The sequence below is a fragment of the Meleagris gallopavo genome, chromosome Z (assembly GCF_000146605.3).
Source record: "Meleagris gallopavo isolate NT-WF06-2002-E0010 breed Aviagen turkey brand Nicholas breeding stock chromosome Z, Turkey_5.1, whole genome shotgun sequence".
Taxonomy (NCBI): domain Eukaryota; kingdom Metazoa; phylum Chordata; class Aves; order Galliformes; family Phasianidae; genus Meleagris; species Meleagris gallopavo.
The window spans coordinates 68,452,909-68,461,266 of NC_015041.2; the positions used below are offsets into that span (position 1 = coordinate 68,452,909).

An 8,358-nucleotide genomic window follows, 5' to 3' on the forward strand; every position below is an offset into this window, starting at 1 on the left:
CTGCTGTGTGGCACAAAGCTCTGAGCAGTGTTCTGTACTGTTAGCATAAGGGAAGTCAGCGCCATGCAGTGCGATTTGTTACTGCTAGGTGAGAGGGGACGCGCCTTGGTGAGGAGATGGGCAGTGCTGGAGCTGCCCCTTCTACTTCTAAGAGTGTGTCCGAAGTGGGATGTGAACACTGCTGCTCTTCCTCACTGCAGGTGCTTGGAGGATCTGAAGGTCTTGCAGAATCCAGGATGTCTGTCAGCGACTACCAGGAAATTCTCAAGTACTCTGAATTACATGAAACAATTGGAACGGTAAGCGTGATCTTTGTACAAAACAGCATGCCTAACAGTCTGATTCAGCACTCTCTTTATCTGAGACTAGATGAGTTGCTCTTCTAAGATCCCTAAGTCAGGTTTCATGTGCATAAACTTGAAATTGAATTTGAAACCAGTTGGGAATTGATTATGCTGATCACCTCCTCCTCTAATTAAACATTACACACAATGTATGCTAGATACTCTCCTTCCCTGTAACATTCTATTAGAGAAGAATTCACACTCAACTGGAAGCATTTTGTTCTGAATTTTAGGTGGTTTTGCAAAGGTAGAACTCGGACGGCATCTTCTTAGTGGTGACAAAGTTGCAATAAAGATCATGGGCAAATTTGCTTTAGGGGTAAGGCAACAGATCTTTAAATATGATAACATCTTCTGCTGGAGTTGTGGAGTTCTCAAGGACACAGGGAGGTGGTGTATAGAAATGCAGCCTCCTGGTCCCATTGCCTTTTGAAGGATGCTGTAGGATTGAAAAAAGTTCAACAGAGCACCACAGATCTTGTTCCTTGTTGTTCAGAGGGCAATACTCTCTGGCTGTAAAATGGAGGAAGTTCAACATGATTACAGCAATTTAACAAAATGCTAATGCAAATACTACATGTTTGACATTGCAGCTTTTGCTGATCTGTGTTGTAGAATTCCTGTGGGAGTAATGTCAGCCACTGCTGAGTTGATGTGGAACTGTGTACTGTCACAGATATGCTTTGACTTATTATGTTCCACAATAGTCAGATGTGGTACCTGGTCTGTCAGATTAGTTAGCAATTTCATAGCTTGCTTTTCTGGTCTCTGAAGGATGACTCGCCTCGTGTTAAAACAGAAATGGATGCCATGAAGAACTTAAGTCATCAGGATGTTTGTCAATCATATCACGTAACAGAGACATCAAAGAAAATATTCATGGTCTTAGAGGTAAGAAATAGTGTTTCTGCCACGCTTAAGGTTACTGTTTTTATCTTTAGCAGTACACAAGAAAACAAAAATAAAGCTGAAGTGAAATGATTCTTAAATATCTCAATGATGAATGGGTTCAAGATTCATTGGTTTGAAAATTAAGTAGAAAATGTTATATATTCTGTCTTTTTGTAAAAGCCACTAATCAGCATTCACAATAAGTGAACTGGTTTCAATTCCTAGCTTACACTTCAGGTTTTTAAAGCAGCATCTTCAAAGTCTGCAGGACACCAACACCCCCAAATTGTTGTCATTTCCTGAGTGATTTGTGCCACCCACGACATTGAGTGCAATGCTTCAGTTACACAATTGGAGGCAAGGGTCAGATTTCTTTGCTTGTGTGATCTGCCACAGTGATGGCCCATGGCAGAACTGGAGCACTCGTGTGCTGCTCTGATTGAGCACAGGGAATGGAAGAGCATCCTATACATGCTGTGCTGTGCTTTCTGTGCTCTCATTGTTCCTTATCCTTCTCTGATGCGTTCTAAAAAGTTATTGTCAGATAGCTTTACCTTTCTTGTTATAGTGTTGTCCTGGAGGGGAGCTGTTTGATTACATTGTTTCTAAGGACCACCTTTCCCAAGAGGAAGCTCAAGTCTTTTTTTCAACAGATTGTTTCAGCGATGGCTGATGTTCACAGTCAGGGTTATGGCCACAGAGACCTCAAACCAGTAAGTCTGAACTGTATTCAGTCTTTCCTAAATAATAATGAACGCGTTTTTATTTTTCCACTGGGAGAGTAAGTTATCCCTCTGTTTTGTTTTAACCTGGCAGGTGCCTGAGCATCACACAGTACTTCACTCACTCCACTCCTTTCCAGTGAACTGCAGGAGAGAATTGAAGGGGGAAAAAAGCAACACAAAGTAGAACTCATGAGTTGAGATAAAATTATTTACTGAGATAGAGGAAAGGAAAAGGATAACAGTTATGATGAATGCAAAAGCAATTGCTCACCACCTACCAGTCAATGTGCAGTTAGCCTCCTAGTAGTGGAAGAGATTTACATGAACTTCCACCCCCTTCACAACTCCTTCCACAATATGTCATATGGTAGGGAATATCCCTTTGGCCAGTTTCAGTCAGCTGTTCTAATTCTGTTCCCTCTCGCTTCCTTGGGCTCTCAGCTGAGAATGACTTTGGCTCTGTACAGCATTGCCTAGCTGTAACTACAAGCATCAGTGTGCAGTCTAGAACAAAACTGTAATATCAGACACTGAGGAAAACAATTCCACCCCAGCTGAAACTCAGACACCCTTCATTATCTTGTGCTTAGAATTCTTTCACTATAGACAATGTCAGATAATTATTACTGTTCTATACTAAGTTCTGCAGCTGAGCTGGATTTTGTAATCCTTAAAGAAGAATCTTCCTCTGAAAGGGGAGTAAAACATCATGCTCCTAATGGGAGTGGGGCAGAGACACAGATCTGATATGAATGTTGGTTTCACACTTTTATGCTCTTTGTTGCAGTTTGTATCTAGAGAGAGCCCTTGTGTGTCAGTCTGTTGTGTAAACTGCTGTAGTTTTGTGCCTCAAGGAAGAGCGATCCTTTAAACAAATGGTGGCTATACAGAGGGTATGGGGTGAGATGCATGCCTCTGGCTCCATCCAGTGGGTTTTCTCTGTCACTGAAGGCTTTAAGCACAGGTTAGGTACTGGAAGGTTTGAGCATTTCTACACAAATAGATTAGAACTTTGCATTTCTGAAGTTGCTGATATCGCTGAGTAAAGCAAATGATTACAGCACAAGCATTTTCCTAGGCATCTTACGAAATGCCTGTATCTGCAGAACCTTTCCCCTCTGAAAAAGAAAGCGTTGTCTATTCTTTTTGGAAGGAACTGGCTTCCAGCTGAGAAGCTGCTGGATTCATGGGCTCAGACAGTCACTTGGAATGGAGGTGACTTGTAGAGATTTGTGCCTGAACCTGCTGCTCCGAGCATCCTGAGACCAAGTTTCTCAGAGATTTTTCCCTTTTCATCCTCAACCTCTCCCAAGGAGGAGGCTGCGTGCTCTCTCTGGGCAATCTGTTCAGTGCTTGAAAAGCTTTTTTTCCTTCTCTCCAGTCTGCTGTTTCAATGAGTGACTGTTTTCTGTCCCTATCCCACCACGACCTGCTGTCCTGATTCTCTGTCTTCATGCCTCCCTTGTGAGCGTTTAGAAGCTGCCATGAGGTTCCTGTGCACTCTGAACAACCATCTTTCTCCCCACTTTCTCTTCACTGCACAGACTGGAGGCCATGCACAAAAGGTGCTTCAGGTTGTTATCTTTCCTGGCCAGAAACTAAATAGAGTCTTGTAAATGTGGTCCAATGAGTGTGAAGCAGGGGTGACTTGTCCTGGTCTGGTTGTGCTGCTTTTTAATGCAGCCAATTATACTGTGGTGCTTTTTTGTCTGTCAGAACACACAGCTGGCTTGCATTCAGCTTGTGGTCTCTCACCACTTGTCCTCCTAGTCCCCAGGCCCTTTCTAACAGATACAAACTAGTATTTCCCACCTGGGATATGGGAAGATGTGTGCTTGTTAGCAGTCAGTGAAAATCTCTACGAGAGAGAGAGGGCTTTTAGTAGACTGCTAACCAGTGACCACAACAAGAACTAACAGAAGAGAAGAGATGTTTCCTTGGGCATTCAGGTGAGAATCATTCCTGACTGCTTTTTCATTCACCAGGAAAATCCGTTGATTGATGAGAAACCTGTTTCTCATAGTTTAAGCTGATAGACTTTGGTCTCTGTGCAAAGCCAAAGATAAGAGTATCTTAAATCAAATATAATGTGCCCCCAAGTAATGCATGTTTGACCACAGTATGCAACAGGGACTTGCCCAAACACCCTAAATTCAAGCTGTTTCTGTGGTCAAACTACAATTGCATCTTGCTTGGAAGGGCCTTAGCTGTGTGAGAGTTAACAGAACAGAGAGTAGACAGTGCTTGCACTGACAGTTCATCTTAGTAGATGATCAGCTAAGGAAAATAATGCATCATGCCAAGGCTACATAAGATAAGTGAGCAGCTTGGGATCTGTACCCTGATACAATACTCGTACATTGTCTTAGACAATGTTTGCTTAGTGAGGTCACCTACTGAATGAAAGCAAAATCCACAATGAATGAAAATATGCAGGAGAAGAAGCCTTTGAGGCTTCTGAAGTATCACTACTAGAAAACATAAACTCTGTTAAAGGAGATTTTTCTATTTTCTGTGTTATTCCAGGGATGCCTTGATTACTACCTGAACACATGCTGTGGAAGCCCAGCAAATGCAGCACCAGAGCTAATCCAGGGCAAAGCGTATATTGGCTCAGAGGTATGAAGGCCAGTGTTTGTTTGTTTGTTTTACACCTCTCCCCTCTTTCCCTCCCCACAGGGCGTTGAAAGGCAGTGGAGCTCAGGTACCTCACTTGGTTTCCCTCCTGAATTCTGCTGGGTTGCCTTGCTCAGTAGCTCTCAGAAGCTGTCAGTGGCCACAGTCTGAAAAGTGCAATTGGCCACAGCTCACACAGCTGGCTGGTTTGTCTCTGGCTAATCCTTCTGTGTCTCCACCAATTGTTCTCTACTTTAGGGCTCTGTAAAACAGCAACTTCAGAGATCTTCTTTTATTAGTAAGTTTTTGAAAGAGCAATGTGCTCTGTTAATTATCCATCATTTGTCAAACTTTTGTGCAGTCTCAGGATCTGACACAGGTTGTCAGACTTGTCTTTAGCTTCCCAGCTGTGTGTGAAGACTTGCTTCCCTTGTGATGCACAATGTACTAAAGATTAAGAGACGAAAATGTGCAGAGTTTTTCCAGCTTTGATTTCATGTCTGGAACTTTGGAACCCACTACTTGCAGTTGTTAATCTGTCCAAACTGGTCTAGTTTGGAATGCCCTCGTACTTCTTGGATTGCTCTGCTGTTCAAGATGGAGCAATTCTTTCAGGTACCACTGCACCGCTGCTGTTGGTTTCTAATTCTTGCTTTGTTTGTTTGTTTTCCACAGACTGCTTTTCAAGCCTCCTTTTTCTTTACAGTCAGAGTGAGAATTGCACTGTGAGGTGTATGAACCTTGTTGTGCCTGTACCCAAAGAGAACAGCAGCAGAGCCTCACAGCTGACTGCTGCCAGCTCTCGTTGTAGCCAGGAGCACGTAACTGTGCCAAATCCCTTGTGATGGGTTTGAATTCATTTTTGCCAGTGAAATGCTTGTAGGTACTACAGGTCCTGCAGCAGGGTGATGAGCTGAGATGAAGATATGGGTTTTAGTGGTGCTATAAGTTGAGTGGAGGAACGTTTGAATGAGGGTTATGTGCTTTCTTTGGGACCATAAGGTTTTCTCCTGAGGGAAAGAGCCAGCTTTTCATGGGCTATATGTAGCCTTTGGCAAGGGCAGGCAATACAATCTGTCAGTAAGCCATTTTAGGTGCTTCAGGTTTGTAAACTTGTCCTTTTATTTTTTTAGGCAGATATTTGGAGCATGGGTGTACTGCGGTATGCTCTGTTGTGTGGGCTTCTTCCTTTGATGCTGACAATGTGATGGCACTCTGCAGGAGGATAACAGTAGGTATCAATGGTGCTGGAATACACTGAGAAGGGAAATAGCTGAGCATGACAGGAGGCCTTGCTTTTCTGATGGCAGAACGTGCTGAGCTGTACTGGGGGTGGAAAGGCCTGTCTGCTGAGGATTGTCCCCTTTTTTTGCTACTTTTTCCACCAGTATTTTGTGGATTTGGTTCTACGCTTAGTTGACCTATGTGGCACTGTAGCCTGATTCTACAATATGGGAGCATAAGAGTTTAAGGAGAAATATTTTCTTGGCAATGGGCTAGATTTTTGTGTCTGGTTCTTCAACTGGCTGCTCCCTATGCTACCTGCAGAAAAATAGAAATACATCGTTTGATTTACCAGAAATGAATGTTATTAATTGCCAGCTCTTCTCATGTCTAGGAAGAAGAAAGTTCTGCACCTCCTCTCAGAATTTCCTCTTCCAGAATCAGGAGGAAATGTAGGACCCCTGCTGATTTGAATTCAGCAGTTGGTTCTGTTTCCTTTCAGAGTGCATAACAACCTGAGCATGTTAATCAAGTGACGTGGCTTTTTAGTCTGGTATGAACTGTGTTGTGCACTGAGACTTTGTCCATTTGTAAGCAGGCCTTTGTCCATTTCTGCAGGACTGCAGAAAGTCCTTTGTGCTAATCATTACTCCTAGATGCAGAATGTGGCAAATGGAAAATGATCCAACTGCTTCAGGTGTTCATTTCCTTAAAATTGTGAATAGTTTTGGACTGAGAGTTTGTAAGCAGAATGGAGCTCTTAGAGGTGTCAAAGATTGTTTTTGCACCATTTCTATCTGTCTGATGCACACAGGAGCTGAGGTCTGCACTGCTTGAACTGGTGGAACTTGTTTAAGTGAACTGGGATGAGCAAGTTTCAGAACTTAGTCAGAATACAGTAAAAATGGATAATCTCACAGGTATTAAGATTCTGGCTTGCTATTTCTGCACTGAATTTGTTTTAATTTTACATGGCTGTGATCTGAAAAGTGCTTGAAATGCAGACACTTAGGCATTGTTGTGGAATTGACTTTCACACGTTATAGATCCTAAAATATCCTGGAATCTAAAACTCAGAATTGGTTTAAGTCTACTGCTTGAATCAGGATCATAGCATCTGTGTTCAATGCTCTTCTCCCTGTAATGCTCCACATCATTTCATTTTGGAAATACTTAAGGAAATTGACTATGTACCATAACTGTTGTTAGAACAAAGTATTTCTGGTGTGATCTTATGCATTTTGTAGCTCGTGAGCAATTTCCTTTCCAGCATTGCCCTCAGTACATGTTAATTTTACCATTAAATTTATTCAAGGTATTCTTAAAGCTGATTTTGCATATGTCTATTCCTATGCTTTGAAAGAAAAGAGATGTCAATATCATCCAAATAATTTAGTAGTTCCTTTTGAGCTAGTTGTTCAACGTTCATTCTAAATCCTCTCTTATTTTAGTTAATGAAAATAACCCTTTTATTGCAGAGAGGACAATACACCGTTCCAAAATGGCTTTCACCTAGCAGCACGCTGCTACTTAACCAACTGCTACAGGTAAAAGAGCTGCTTCTATTCAGATTGATCTACCAAATGCTGTTGCATAAGCTCAAAACACTGATGGAGTGCTTAGAAAATATTCAGTGTTTAAACAAGTTAAACTGTTCCACGCCTTATATCCTTGAAGAAAAGGTTAGCATTGTCTTGTACTGAAAATTCTCAAATAATAACATGGTACTAGTTACTGGTTATAGAAATAACTACAGTTTTAATAATTAAACAGTCTTCAAGCAGCTTGCATTTGGATGTTCTTAATTGTGCTGTATAACTAAAAGTGATTAAAAGTAAACAAAAGATGCTTCATAGAGGAAGCTGAACGTACTAAGTATGCCTTTGGGCTGTATCTACACAGTCTCAAATACAAAGTGCTCGTGGAACATTTACTGTAACCATAGTTCTGCAACTGCTCTTCACAGCTCGGGTGTTTGACCTTCCTCTTGGTGAAGTGATGAAATATTGCTGGTCTCTATTTGTGCTTCTAGGCACCTTGAAGTTCTTAGGAAAAGAATTGTCTCCAGCTCTTCGCAGTGATGTAAGTAACAGCTTGAATGTTGCTGCCCATTAGGTAGACCCAAAGGAGCAGATGACAGTTAAACACCTGTTAAATCAGCCTTGGCTCATGCAAGGTTATTCTGCTGCTGTTCAGTGGCAAAGTAAATACCCAGTAAGTACATATACCCGAAGAGGCCTAAGTATTTCCTGCAGTCTTTTCTGGACCACTGGCACCCTCACAGAATGGGAGTGATAATACATTTCTTCAGAGGCTGCTGACAAGTGGCGTCTCTCAGGGGTCCATTTTGGCACCTTCAGCATCTTTATCAGTGACAGAGAGAGTGGAACCAGAGTGCACCTTCAGAAAGTGTGCAGGCAGCCCCATCTGAGAGGTGCGGTGAATAAAACAGGAGGTAGGGATGTCTCATCCCTGGTTTCTTATTCAAGGCTGGGTTGAATGAGGCCCTGGACAGTTTGATCTGGTGAGTTGCAACTTTGCAACTCGGAGCTGGATGG

At 42.2% G+C, this 8,358-nt stretch overlaps 1 non-coding gene across 2 annotated transcripts; it reads left to right on the top strand.

Moving 5' to 3' along the window:
- Positions 1–993: 993 nt before the first annotated feature.
- LOC104915383 lies at positions 994–7,850 on the top strand. 2 transcript variants are annotated; one of them, XR_004162253.1, is made up of 6 exons: positions 994–1,235; positions 1,889–1,948; positions 4,487–4,579; positions 5,710–5,807; positions 7,279–7,347; positions 7,833–7,850. It is a non-coding gene; the product is annotated as an uncharacterized LOC104915383 (transcript). The 2 variants fall into 2 exon arrangements; XR_002110161.2 differs by lacking the exon at positions 1,889–1,948.
- Positions 7,851–8,358: the final 508 nt, after the last annotated feature.